General features: G+C 40.5%; 1 protein-coding gene and 1 pseudogene across 1 annotated transcript in view; one reads left to right on the top strand and one right to left on the bottom strand.

Moving 5' to 3' along the window:
• Positions 1–15,053, bottom strand: part of ITPR1 (inositol 1,4,5-trisphosphate receptor type 1) — a 355,769-nt gene that overhangs the window by 272,732 nt on the left and 67,984 nt on the right. The window lies entirely within an intron of this gene.
• LOC123572046 (U7 small nuclear RNA) lies at positions 11,349–11,394 on the top strand (annotated as a pseudogene).

Genomic DNA, 15,053 nt, shown 5'->3' with positions numbered 1-15,053 from the left:
ACCTTGCAATGCTTGCTATATTAATTACTGCCTATTATGATTTTGTTCATTCATTATAAAGAAAAGAAATAATAAAATGACTTTATGTTTCATTAGACTATAAATTTCATCACCAGCCACGATTTTTTTTTTCTTTGAGACAGCATTTCAGTCTGCCACCCAGGCTGGAGCGTGGTGGTATGACCATGGCTCACTGCAGCCTCAACCTCCCAGGCCCAAGCGATCCTCCTGCCTCAACTACCAAAGTTGCTGGGACTACAGGCATTCATCACCATGCCTAGATAATTTTTTATTTTTTGTAGAGATGAGGTCTCACTATATTGCCCAGACTAGTCTTGAACTCCTGGCCTCAAGGGATCCTTCTGCCTCGGCCTCCCAAAGTGCTGGGATTACAGGCATGAGACACTGCATCCAGCTACTGGCAACATTTTTTCTTTTTTTAATGAAGACATCAACTTTTTTTGGCCATTACTTTCTCACTGCTCTTACACAAACACACCCTCCTCCAACACAGGGTCACTGCCAGATCTTAATAATATTAAATATTTCACAATAACAAAACACATTGATGAGAAATGCACAGTCTTGTGTTTCAGCTCTTACTCATTCATCAATCTAGTTATCCATGCCAACAGTGAGACAGGTCTGGAGAGACAACCATCAACAAACTCCCTGAGGGTGATGATATTTAATATATGTTCTGCTTTTTAAGGCAACAATTTATCTTTCAAGCATATTTTAGCTTCCAAGCATGCTACCACAGAATCAGGATTGAACCCATTTACTCTGGTTTCCTCATATAAATCCTTATTCTATATGGAGGAAGCCAGGAAAAGATGATAGATAAATTCCATTTAAACCTTCTCTCTGGTTTTCCTCTATCCTCCCCAAAAGAGGAGTGTGATCTCTTTAATTTGTGCTCCCATAATACGCTTTGCTTAATCTTGGCACTAAGTTGACTGTGTGATCTTCTATGTGACTATCTCCACCAGGTGATCTTCTTGCAGGTAGAAACTATGGTTGGTTTGTTTTCCTAAGAAAGTCTTTTTCACTAAAATATAACATATATGCAAGAGACCTACAGAAGTCGTAAGTAGAGAACCTGAATTTTCATAAAGGTACATGCATGTGTAAGCACCATCCAGTACAAAAAGCCATCACTTGTACTCTAGGAGTGCCTCAGGGAGTGTCCCTCACACTGCATTTGCAATCATCTTTGAATCTCTTGCAATTGATAGACCTCTGGCTACCTACCCAAAGACGCCAGAAGCCTGCAGATCCATTTTAATTATTGTTGCTTCTAACAGACTACTAAGACTGAAATAGACTTCTCCAGGCCATGAGGCGGTATGAACAGGCAAAGTTGATGTTCCAATCCTATGACATTATCACTGTGACTGACGCATCAGAAGCTCTCTCCCACAGCATGGAAGACCATTTAAGGTAGAAGTACTCTGCTCAGCAAGCGTGTGCAGATCCTGTAGAATTAACTGACTGTTTCCATCAGAATAACTTCATCACAAACCCAGCTGGGGGAAAACAAAGCTGTTATACATGATTTTAATCCCAGAGCCCCAAAGTACAGGAGGATGCCAGTATGATCCCAAACAAACTGGGAAGAAAAGTCCATTGTTTTTTGATATTTTGGTATATTTTACAAGGAGAGTAAGAGGAGATTCTATTATATAATTCACAGATTTGTCAACCGACCATCTCCCCTGCAGGAGGAATTTCTGGCTTTGCTTTAGAATGCTTTAAAATCAATTTCCAGCATTCATTGTGCAAATGAAGCACTGTCCTCACATTACAACAGGAAATGTGACTGCAGGTAATAAGGAGCAGCCAAGACTCAGGAAGGATGATCTGGAGCCAAAAGGGCAGAGGCAAATAATTCCCATCAATCCCTGAATTGTTTTCTTCAATAAGAGGCTGAAACAAAAAAAAAAAAAAAAGAAGAAGAAGAAGATGATGAGGCATCTATACTTTCGCACTTAGACCTCATGAACAATAATAGCCCATAAATTATTTCTAGCTGGAGAAATTGGCTAGAAATGGTGGACAGATTACAGCATTTTCCTGGGCAACCACCCCAGCTTGAGGCACCATGTGTACATGGGGTACCTCTGTCACCATGGCCAAAGCTGCTTAGACACAAGGCCACAAAATATTATTTTACACACTCATTCCACAAATATTTATTGAGCATCTTTTAAGTATCAGACATTCTTCCAGATGCTGAGATAGAATCCCTGTATTCATGGTGTTTACATTCTCTTGGGGGAAACAGCCATAAGAAAGTCACAAATAAATACAATATGATGTCAGACAGTGTCAAGTGCGCAGAGAAAAAAGAAAACACTGTAAGAGAATAGAAAAAGTTGACAGTGAGTGCCTTTTTAGAGAAGGCTGTTTGCAGAGGCCCCTGTGAAGGGCAAATGTCTGTGAATACAGCTACCAAGTTGAGGAAACAGTGAGTGCAAAGGCCCTGAGGCAGGGACGATACAGCCACTCAGGCTGAGGAAACATCAAGTGCAAAGGCCCTGAGGCAGGGACAATCTTAGTGTGTTGACAGCAACTACAAACAGCAGTGTCTGAAGCCAAGCAAGCAAAGGAATGAGAATTTTTAAGACACTGTAAACCAAGGAAACAACTTTGAATTTTATCCTCAGTGTGTGATGGGAGTCATGAGAAAGTTTTAAGCTGAGAAATGACAATATGTAGCTTATATTCTTAAATTACTACTCTGCTTGTTCTATGGAGATCAGACTGTAGCGCGGGCAAGGATTGAGACCAGGAGACCAGTTAGAAGACTAGTATCATGGTCCAGACAAGAACCAATGGTGACTCAGAAAAAGGTGACAGTGATAGATGAGAAGCAGTCAGATGTAGGATGTATTTCAAATGTAAATCAAGAAGATTTACTGAGGGACTAGATTAGGGCATGAAAGAGAGAAGCCAAAAAAAGACTCCAAGGTTTGGATAGATGTGGAGAAATTAGAACCCTTGTACACTGTCGGTGAGATTATAAAATGAAACAACTGTAACGGAAAACAGTATGGAGTTTCCTCAAAAAATTAAAAGTAGAGCTACTATATAATCCAGTAATTCCAGTTCTGGTATATAGCCAAAGAAATTAAAAGCAGGGTCTCAAAGAGATTTGCACACCCACGGTCACAGCAGCAGTAATCACAATCGTCAAAAAGGTAGAGGCAACCCAGATGCCCACTGATAAAAGAATGGATAAACCAAACATGGTGTACACATACAGTGGAGTATTATTTCACCTTAAAAAGGAAGGAAATCATATTACATGCTACGACACTGATGAACTATTAAGACATTCTGCTATGTGAAATAAGCCAGTCACAAAAACACAAATACAATATGACTCCACTTATATGAGGTATCTAAAGTAGTCAAATTCATAGAAACAAGAATGTAGAGTGGTAGTTACTAGGGGCTGGGAAGAGCAGGAAAAGGGGACTTATTGTTTAATGCGAACAGAACTTCAGATTTGCAAGATGAAAAAGTTCTGGGGATCTGTCTCACAACAATGTGAATATGCCTAACACTACTGAACTTTACACTTAAAAATGGTTAAGATGGTAAATTTTGTATTATGTGTTTTTACCACAATTTTTTAAAAAATGAAACTCACATTATCTATTATGCTCGTGATATCAGTAAATAAAAATATGAAGCATCCTGATTAGCAAGACATTAAAGATCTATTTTACTTCATCAATGTCACATGAAGCTTTCAAATTTGCTTTCATTAATAATATATATACCATATTAGAACTATAATATATGCATATAATTTTAAAGTATTAATATTTAACCAAGAATTTGACTCCAAGGTTTAAATAACTGGATAACTGAAATTGCCATTTACTGAGAAAAGACTGGGAGAGGCAGGTTTATGAGGAGGAAATCAAGTGGTCTACATTGGGTATAAGTTTGAGATGCCTATGAGACATATCCCAATGGAGATGTGGAATAGGATGTAGTGTATGTGAGTCTGGAGTTCAAGGGAGAAGTCTAGGCTGAAGACAGAAACTTACGAGTCTTCAGCATCAAGACAGCATTTAAAGTCATAGGACTGGACCAGCTCAATAAGAAAAGTAAAGAAAGAGATGAAGACTGAGCACTCAGCCCTAGGAGACTCACAAGTAGACTTAGGAATAACCAACTCACGAGCTAGGATTTAGGGATATGAATTAGACTCAGTGAAGTCTAATTCATATCCCTAAATTCACAGTAGGTGCTTGAGCCACAAAACTGCATAAAATTAAAGTTGATGTGGCCACAAAGGGTCATAAGAGCGGGGAGGGGGGCAGAGGGGAAGAAAGAGAGAGGAGCAGAGATGAGAGAAGGGACTTAAAGTCTAACATCTAGCAGTCCCAGTTCTGGTGAGACCTGCCCATTCTAGGTTTCCTATTTTTACAGGCCTGTGAGCTTGCCTGTTCTGTTTATGGTAATTCTCAAGCAACTTGAGTGGGTTTCTGTTCTTGACCCCCAAATATTCCCTGATGAAGGCCTAAAGAAGGGAGACAACACATGTGGTAGTAAGAAGTGAAATCAGGTCGGGTATGGTGGCTCACACCTATAATCCCAGCACTTTAGGAGGCCCAGGCAGGAGGATTGCTTGAGCGCAGGAGTTCAAGACCAGTCTGGGCAACACAGCAACTCTACATAAAATTTTAAAAACTTAACCAGGTGTGGTAATATGTGCCCGTAGTCCCAGCTACTCGGGAGACTGAGGTGGGAGGATCGCTTGAGCCCCAGAGGTCAAGGCTACAGTTAGCTGTGATCATGTCACTGCACTCCAGCCTGGGTGATGGAGCAAGACTCTTTCCAAAGAAAGAAAAGAAAAAGAAGAGGAGAGGAGAGGGAAGGGGAGGGGAGGGGAGGGGAGGGGAGAGGAGAGGAGAGGAAAAAAAGAAAAAGAAGTGAAATTACTTGTTATCAATAAAAATTCTAAATCTTATGTGGTGAACTGCATCATTTAGCCCCAGCTCTTCACTCTTCCTTGTATCCATGCCCTCTGACATGAAACTCTGTAATGCCAATTGACCATAGGTGAGCTAGCCGGCTCTGCCCCTTGACTTCGGACTCAGCCCAAAGAGACATGCTTTGGTCAGCAGACATATCACAAACAAAGCCTTTATGGACTTGTGCACTGGGCTTGCTCTCTAGAGCCACTGTCATTGCCACAACGCTGGAGAATGAGAGACAGACGGAGCAGAGCCAAGTCATTCAGTCACCTCACTCTGTCCAACAGCAAGCCAACCCTCAGGCACATGGGCAAGCTCACCCAAGATCAGCAGAGCCTCTGTGACCCAGACGCACACGCAGAAAAAACACTTCTTGTTGTGTCTGCCTGAGGTTTTGGAACTGCTATGTGGCAGAGATAACTGATGCATCATATATAAAAACACACTTGGATTTGATCAACTTTTTTCTTATCCAGTTATCACCACTGATACGTGGGGACAACTTGGCTTCCCAAAATGGCCAAATATGGACAGAAAGTAATTGATAGACCAAGAAAACGGAGCTTTAAAAAAATCTAGATTATACAGAATGTGGCTGATCTATCCACAGCTACTGTAGAATTAAATATCATTTTAAGGTTTATTGTAAAATAAATATAAATAAGCAAAATAATACAGAAGGCTATCAGGCATTCGGATTCTCCTATTCATGATTTGCTGTACAGGTGGTTAAAAAGTAAAAAAGCAGTCTCTTGTTTCCTTTTAAGAAACAGTCTTTAATTCTTGTAGCATAAAAACATTATTCATCTTCAATGAGTGGTTACATGGTCTACTTGTACATGTTAGGACAGATTGTACGCTGGCTTCCAAAAGCATTACTTAGAGGATGATTTTTAAATACACTCACATTAGCATTGCTTTCTTAAATGCTATTTACAGATTATAAGAAATTTTTAACATAGAAATAGCTATTTCATGAGAAGTGCAAATGTTCATGATGAAATGAAATTAACATTTCAGTAGTGTACCCTTTTAATTTGATAATATCATGAGGCTCAGGAACTTAAGAAGTTTGAAAGAAGTCTAATGACCTCACGTTTGCCTCAGATAAAGTTTGAAATCTAGTCACATTTTCTTTCAGCAACTATATTTGTTTTCCATAGTGAAATAGTAAGCCTCAAAGTATGAGTGTAAAAATACACAATTCTCCAAAGTGAAGGGTAGCACAATTGTGGCTATTATACTTGTATACTTGGGACTCATTAACTCAAGAATATCAGTAAATACCAGCCCTCCACCAACCACCAGTTTAAAAATGTTAAACTCCCACAAGAAGTTCTTTCCTTGAACCTGAATATAATTGTCTTAGGTCTTTAATAGCCATTCAAAAAAATTAAATATGCATAAATGCATTCAACAGTTGGTCTTCAAAAACCACAGCTATTCTAGAGTTCAATGTGAACAAAGTTTAAGGTTAAGAACTGACTTCTAAAACTATGCAACTCCCATGACAAGCTAGAAGATCTGTTCTCAAATACCAGAACACTCATGCACCCTTTTAAAGACGTCTCTAAAATAGCTGTGTTACCTATGCTTGCAAACACATGGCATCATTGCTTCCCAGTTTTTAGATCATAGGTTCCAGGATCCCTCTTACTACACAAGAAGAAAGTAAAAGGCATTTCTAAAAGGCATCAGAGATTTGAGTTTAAGAGCCTTTAGTTTATAGATGAGGCCAACACAGAGGATCAGCAATGCACAAGCTTGTCACACACCGTTTCGTATGTTGATGCTCAATGTTCATTTTTCCACAGAAAAGGAAGTCATAAAAAGGATTTGACTTATAAAAACATAAAACGTCATTTGTTTATAAATCTATAAACATACTGTTATACTGTTAGAATACTAGAAACTGTTTTAAAATGTTTTAAAAATCAAATTTTATATGGCTAAATATAAGGAAACACATCTTCCACACTGTCACCAAAATTAACTTTCTTTAAAATAAAAACAAGGCAAATTTAATGATGCCACTTTCCAGCTTAAAAACTTTCATGGGATCCCCCTGGATTCTATGAGATAAAAGTCCATGTACCTTGAAGAGAGCAAAAAAGAACCTGCCCCATTCGGAGAGTTTAGATACTTGTCTCCACCCAAATCTCATGCTGAAATGTGATCCTCAGTGTGAGGGGTGGGGCCTGGTGGGAGGTGATGAATGGAGTGAGTTCTCCAGAGATGTGGTCATTTAAGAGCGTGTGACCCCCTCCCCATCCTTCTCTTGCTCCTGCTTTTGCCATGTGACATACCTTCCACCATGGCTAAAAGTTCCCTGAGGTCTCCCCAAAAGCTGAGCACATGCCAGCACCATGCTTATACAGACTGCAGAACTGTGAGCCAATTAAACCTCTTTTCTTTATAAATTGCCCAGTCTCAGAGGTATTTCTTTATAGCAACGCAAGAAAAGCCTAATACGCTCATAGAGCCCTCATCAACATTTTCAGCCTCATCTGGAACCATACCTGCCTGACACCTGGCTCCCTCTATTCCAGCCACACAACATGGCTCATTCCTTACTCAAACTATGGCCTTCCATATCTCCTTGATTTTGCAGGCTGCGTTACCTTTGCTGGAGTGCCTCTGTCCACCTAGTCACTATCTATCCATGTGGCAAGATCTTCAAGATCTTGAAGGCATCCCTGCCTTCTTAACCCAGACACACCTCCTCTTCCCACACAGCTCCCTATATTACCAGCTACACTTCACATTGTCAATTAGTTCTTCACACAACTATCTGCCCCTTTTGGGTGAGGTTAGCTCCAGGGCACAAATAATGCCTTAATCCAACTTGGGATCCCCTGGCACCTGGCACATAATAGGTGTTCAGCAAAGCTCTGTGGAGTAACCAGAAGCAAAGGGGAGAAGAATAAAAGAGAAGTTAAAATAGAAAAAGATGAAAGCATGCAGTCCTAAAAGACAGTAAGGATCTCAGCAGTAGAGTATGCCTAGTTTTTACTTTGTCTCAGTTCACCCCAAAGTTTTTGATTTTGTCTTCTGAGGTTCTCCGAAACAACATCACTAGCTACCACAAAGTTTTAACACAAACTCTATGTAATGACCCTGGCCTCCAGGGCCCAACTATGTAAAAATCACAGACTCTTAATCTCCTTTTTTTCTCAGGTCTGTGCCTTCAGGCTCCCCCACCTTCACCCTACTGCACGAACTTTGGCATAGATTTCCAATGACCACATACCTGATAAATCTAATGAGCAGCAGTCTCACCTCTATTGTTTGACTTATTGGGAGTGATGATAGTGTCTATCATTGAACCTCTCATACCTTTAAGAACTAGCTCAAGGAGGGGCTCACACCTGTAACCCCAACACTGTGGGAGGCCAGGGCAGGTGGATCATTTGAGCTCAGGAATTCAAGACTAGCCTGGACAACATGGTGAAACCCCATCTCTACTAAAAGTACAAAAAAATTAGCTGGGTATGGTGGCGCATGCCTGTAGTCCCAGCTACTTGTGAGGCTGAGGTGGGAGGATCATTTGAGCCCAGGAGGAGGAGGTTGCAGTGAGCTGAGATGGCACCACTGCACTCCAGCCTGGGTGGCAGAGTAAGACCCTGTCTCAAATAACAAAAAAAAACTAGCTCAAGTGTCACCTCCTCTGTAAAGCCCTCCATGACCCACCCTAGCCCCCAAGTCCACTGCACATGGTTGACTATTGTCTTCATTTGCCTATCTCTAACCTCAGTTTGGACTTGGAGTCTAGCATGTTCTATGTTATACTGCAAACCATTATCAACATGTCTCCTTTCCCACAACAATTTAAGTTGCAAGAAATAAGGAGTTGATCTTCTTAGGCTTTATCTTCCCCCCTCCAACCTGGAGCATTACACAAATTCAACAAGGAATTACTCCATTAGCAATCACATCTTTTCTCCTGATCACTAGTGCTTCAGGAACGGATAACAGTAAGAGCGAAAGAAAAATAGTGACAACAAAGTATGAAATTGTCCAGTGTTACCCAGGTAAGGATTGAAGGGGAGACTCCACTTCTCTTCAATTAATGCTCATTGAACACATTACAGACCACACCCTACGAGCTTTCCACATATCAACTTAATCCTCACAACATTCCAATGAAATAGACATTATTATCCCCATTTTACAGATGGGAAACTGAGGCAAAGAGATTAAATGTCTTTCTTGAGGTCATACAAGTCATAAGTGGCACTGCCAGGATTCAACTCAGGCAGTCTTAACCTACATTGCATTTCCTCTCAAGATATACACCTAGGAGAAAGACTGTGGAACAGAAGATTGCCTAAGCTGAACAGAGAAAGAGAGAGGAAAAGAAGAGAACATGATAAACACTCAACTCTCCTGAGGAGGAAATTAAGAGAAGGAAAACTGGTCCTGTCTGCTCTTGGTGCCAACAGTATATCTAGTAGTGACCAAGGCCCAGGCCCAGGTTGGCTGATTATAGGTCAGAGTTGCACGGGAACAATGAAGGGAAGGTGGAGGAAAGAATCTGCATTGCATTCAGGAGGTTATGAACCTGGGAAACACCTCTATTTTTGCAGTGTGTTTAAGCGTGTGTGCGTGTGTGTGTGTGTGTGTATGTATGTATGTATGTTTCCCTGTTCACATATCCTGGGCCAAAGAGTCCTGGCTATTTCTTCCCACTCTCAACTCTGACCTGGCTCTGAACTCTAATTCTATCTGGCCTCACTTGGCTGAACTGACCCACCTATTCCTTACCTTTAAGCTCTTTATTTATTCAGAGCTGAGGTTCTAGGAGCTGATTCAACAGATAGAGGTTTGCTCATAGTAGAGACTGGAATAAAGGTCAATAAATTCTGGGAAAACAACTCCTGTGCAATAAACTACCACTCGTACATAAAGTCAGAGTTCATTAAGGTAACTGTCCATCTGAAAAGCAATTATTAGACTCACGAGTTGAGGGTGGCTCTTAGAAGATCTATCCAACAGGAGAAGGAATGAAGACAGCCTTGGAAAAATCTGAGGTTCAGTTTTCCAATTTGGCTCTGAATTTGGCTTATGAATTCTTACAAGTCACTGACATTTTATTTGTCCTCTGAATTTATAGATCTCCTCTCCATCTCCAACATACTTTTATGCAGTTCATTTGAGGATATGTTACAGCTCATTGTACAGGGATTTGGCTACCAGGAAAAGCAATGGGCAAGACGGGGCCAGCATTACACCACTCAGATTCATTAGGAGTGAAGCTGAACTTCCTGGCACAAACCTTAGGTCAAAATGGCAATAAATGAAATGGACAAGGAAACAACTGCAGCCTAATGTTCTCAAACATCAATATCGCTTTTGATGTTAATATACTTAGTGGAACATGAAAATCACTTTTCAAACCACTTGGACATTCATCTCCAAATTTCTGAAGTTGCGCTCACTTTAATTCCCTAGAAGTTGACATTTTAATTCTGTTTCAATATCAATCACATTTCTGCTTAGCAGAGAGTCAGTGGTTCAATTGTTTGTAGAAACCAATCTAGTTCAAAAGAGAATTGGTAGCCATTCCGATCTTCGTCTTGGGGAGATAATCAATACAGCCCGCTCTCTGTGGGAACACGCTCTCCTGCAGGCCAAGGGGAGATGCTGACCCCAAGCAGGAAGGAGAAAGACTGTTTATTTCTTGGCACCAGGAGGCAAAATTTAATTTAACTTTAAGTGTCCATGAGCTTTTCATCCTCAAAGTGCTTCACAAATATTAACTAATTAATCTTCTCAGTACTGCTGCATATTACATAAGCTCTTTCAGGGATAAAGAACAAGGGAGGCACTGAATGGACCAGGTGGTAGAATTACGAAGATAAGAAACTAACCTCACAATGAAAAACCTTTTACCTGGAGGTGCTATTAGTGGTTAGGGCAGACTGCAGTGCTAGTGGTTGTGACTATTCTATCAATTCTAGCAGTTTAAAATCAGTAAGAAAAATAATGCTGAAACTAGGGCTGCAGCGATAATGAGCTGAAAGTTCTTTCTGGAACTAAGCCTCAGTTCCCTCAACTGTCAAGTGAAGCTGCTTACAGAACAAACTCCAGAGGGTGCTTATGAGGAATCAACAAGGTGACACATTCAAGATCTTATCACAGAGGAGCCTACCAGTGCTCAGTACACACCAGCTGTTATTAAATAAAAGGTGCCGTGGCTTCCAGGTGTCTCAGCAAAAAATGGGTTAAACAGCTTCAAAATGTTTGCAGGTATTGTCCGTATTTTCATTTGTGAGAGACAATGAATTTAGCCAAATTGTATGCACCTCTTTCATGAGTTGAACTGTGTCCCCCCTATAAAATTCCTATGCTGAGTGTTACAGCTCTTTTAGAATTTGTCTAGTGCTGGAAAACCCCTTTTTTAAACTCCTATGTTGAAGTCCTAACCTTCAGTAGTTCAGAAAGTGTCTCAGTCAGTTCAGGCAGCTGTAACAAAATATCACAAACTAGGTGGCCCATAAACAACAGAAATGCGTGTCTCAGAGTTCTGAAGGCCTGGAATTCCAATATCAAGATGCCAGCAGATTTGGAGTCAGGTGAGGGCCCACTTCCTGGTTCGCAGATGGCACCTTCTTGCTGTGTCCTCCCATGGTGGGAGGAACAAGGGGGCACTAATCCCCACCACCTCTCAAAGTCCCCAGCTCCTAACACTACCTTGGTTATCAGGTTTCAACATAGGAATTTCAGGACAAAAACATGCAGAATGTGATTCATTTGGTAATTCATTCGTTACAGATGTCAATAAGATGAGTTCATACTGGAGTGGGGTGGGACCTATTCCAACATGACTTAGATTCTTATAAAAAGGGTACATTTGGAGAAGGCCACACCTGCACAAAGAACACATGCAAACATGAAGGCAGAAGAAATAGAGCAGAAGCCAAGGAATGCGAAAGCCCTCCTATCAACCACCAGGAGCTAGGCAAGAGGCATGACGGATTTCTTCCCATGTCTTCAGAAGGAACCAATCCTGGCCGAGCACGGTGGCTCATGCCTGTAATCCCAGCACTTTAGGAGGCCGAGGAGGGTGGATCAGCCGATGTCAGGAGTTCAAGACCAGCCTGACAAACATGGTAAAACCCCGTCTCTACAAAAATACGAAAATTAGCTGGGCGTGGTGGTGCGAGCCTGTAATCCCAGCTACTCAGGAGGCTGAGGCAGGAGAATCGCTTGAACCCAGGAGGTGGAGGTTGCAGTGAGCCAAGATTGCGCCATTACACTCCAGTGTGGGTGACACAGTGAGACTCCATCTCAAAAAAAAAAAAAAAGAAAAAAGAAACCAATCCAGCTGACACTTTAATTTAGGTGACACAATAAATTTCTGTCATTCAAGCCATTCAGCTTGTGGTACTTTGTTGCAGCAACCCTAGCAAATGAATAAAACCTCTATATACGATCAGTTTTGTTTAATAAACAACCATGAACCCACCAAATCCTACACACAAGCATACTGGTCTGTGAAGTCACAGGTACTCAAAAGTATCCTGAATGAAAAAATCTAGCACCATTCAATCTTGATGCCAAAGACAGTAAAGGGAGCACTGGACATCAACACAACTCAGGGTACCAGAATCAAGCACCCTGCAATTTGGTAGGAAATCAAATTTTTATCACCCAAACTTTACGTGGCTTATAAAAACCCAACTTATGTAATAATTCTCAATATGCATAAAGAGAGGACAAATTTTTTTTTTTTTTTTTTGAGACAGGGTCTCGTTCTGTCACCTAGGCTGGAGTGCAGTGGTGTGATCACAGTTCACTGCAGCCTCGACCTCACAGGCTCAAGAAATTCTCCTACCTCAGCCTCCCAAGTAGCTGGGACCACAGGTATGCATCACCGTGCCCAGCTAATTTTTTTCATTCTTTGTAGACGTAGGGTCTCCCTATGTTGCCCAGGTTGGTCTTGAACTCCTGGGATCAAGCAATCCTCCTGCCTTGGTTTTTCGAAGTGCTGGGATTACAGGTGTGATACCCAGCCAACAAATTAATTTTTACATGGTCTTCACTACTCCTGAGGTATGCATGGGCCAAGACACACCAATTGGCTCCCTGCTGTTCAGCTTTCTTACTGTTTCTCCAACACTGCATGTACCTACACCATGGCTTTTACCCTTGGTGTTCCTGATGCTAGCATACCATGTCCCCATGGATACATGTGGCCAGCTCTTCCTAAACTTGTAAGTGTCAACCTCTATGTTACCTCCTCCAGAAGATCTCCCCAACTGCCCTATCTAGTGCTGGCCCACCCATCCCACCCCCAGTCATGCTGCATCACATCATCTTTATTTTATATTCTTTCCAGTGTTTATCACTCTGATGTAATCTTGTTCATTATGTATTGTTTGCTTCTCGGTGTCTCACTCCACTAGAATGTAAGTTCTATGAGGGCAGAGACTACATCTGTCTCACTCAGCACTATCTCCAGTGCTTAGCGTGGTGCACAATGCACTGCATGAACTTGATATTTTTTGAATGAATGCATACCACCTTCAAAGGTGAGTCATTTTTAGCTAAGTGCAAAGTCTTGCAGTTTATTCAAGGGAGAACCACTAGCCAGTGCAATTATAAGATCCTGGAAAATCTCAACATACAGGGTTGGCAAATCTAAAACCTGAGATATTGGTAATGCATATTTAAATGATCCCTACTATAAACAATTTGTTCAATGTAATATAAACAGGCCAGATAGTCCCTTCCTAAGTAATCTTAGTGTAAACAATTAGTCCAACTGCTTCACTCACTATCTTTTTGCACATACTATCGGTAAAATAGTATGTGCAAACAAAACAAATAAAATAAAAATTAAGAAATCACAAGTCAACCTTTTAATAAAACTGGGACTATTACAATCCAAAATGCAAACCTACTTGTTGCAACTTAACATTATTGTCTAATAATTTTTCTTATAAAAAATAGAAATTGAGAATTATTTTTAGAATAGCAGGTATTTTGATGAGCTGTATCTAAATTCCAATCTTTTACAGTAGGCTTGTCCAACCCACGGCCCAGGACGGCTTAGAATGCAGCCCAATGCAAATCTGTAAACTTTCTGAAAACATTATGAGTTTTTTTTGCATTTATTTATTTAAGCTCATAAGCTGTTGTTAGTGTATTTTCCGTGTGACAATTCTTCTTCTAACATGGCCCAGGGAAGCCAAAAGATTGGACACCCCTGTTTTACAGGTTCAAAATGTAAACAAATGTTAAAGACAAAATTGAATAAATGTCAATGGCCTAGGAGCTCAATTCAACTTGTCTAAATCATTCCTCTAAGAAAAATAGCCATCCTGAGTCATGAGCTCTGAATCCTCAATGTGACCTTTAGAGCAAAACAAACAGTTATCTGTTTATATTTTAAAATAGTTATTGGCAGGTCTATTGCTCATGTTCTTTTAACCCACGTTAAATTAAAAAATAAATCCTTTAAGTCATTCAGGTTAAACCATGAATATTACAAACCAATGCTATGATTAAAAATAATAATAATAAAGAAGTCCCCAGACCAATTTAACACCACCCCAAATCCACTCAGATCCAAAAATCAGAGTTAAATTAACTAATATCCATTCTTTCTTATTTTCTCCTTTCCTCTTCTTTTTGGCCTATATTGAGCATTGGACCCAAAAAAGTAAGTTTGAACCTAGAAATGTAGTGAGTTTCAGTTCTTAGGACACATATTACATAAAATTATGTATTTGCAAAAGTCAAAAGGTTTAAAACCCCACCCACTACCTGCCAAAAAAAAAAAAAAAGCTGGAAAGCTGGTCAAATCAAGCTGGGATTTCTTGAGCCATTATTAACCACTCGGTCACATTATCATTATCAGTCGCTGGAATTGGTCGTATATTTTTAGGACAGTACAGGTAGACAATGGGAAATTCCATGTCGTCCTTCTCCATTAGGGCAGCTGCTGCATTTGTTAAGATGGAATTTCACTCTCATCATTATCAATTACAGGAAGAATCAGCTACTAGGCCAAGCAGATCATCTCATTTCATATGAGACTACTTATTCAAA

Source organism: Macaca fascicularis, chromosome 2, assembly GCF_037993035.2.
Source record: "Macaca fascicularis isolate 582-1 chromosome 2, T2T-MFA8v1.1".
NCBI lineage: Eukaryota > Metazoa > Chordata > Mammalia > Primates > Cercopithecidae > Macaca > Macaca fascicularis.
The sequence above is the reverse complement of the archived record's forward strand: the minus strand, read 5'-3'. Positions and strand labels throughout refer to the sequence as shown.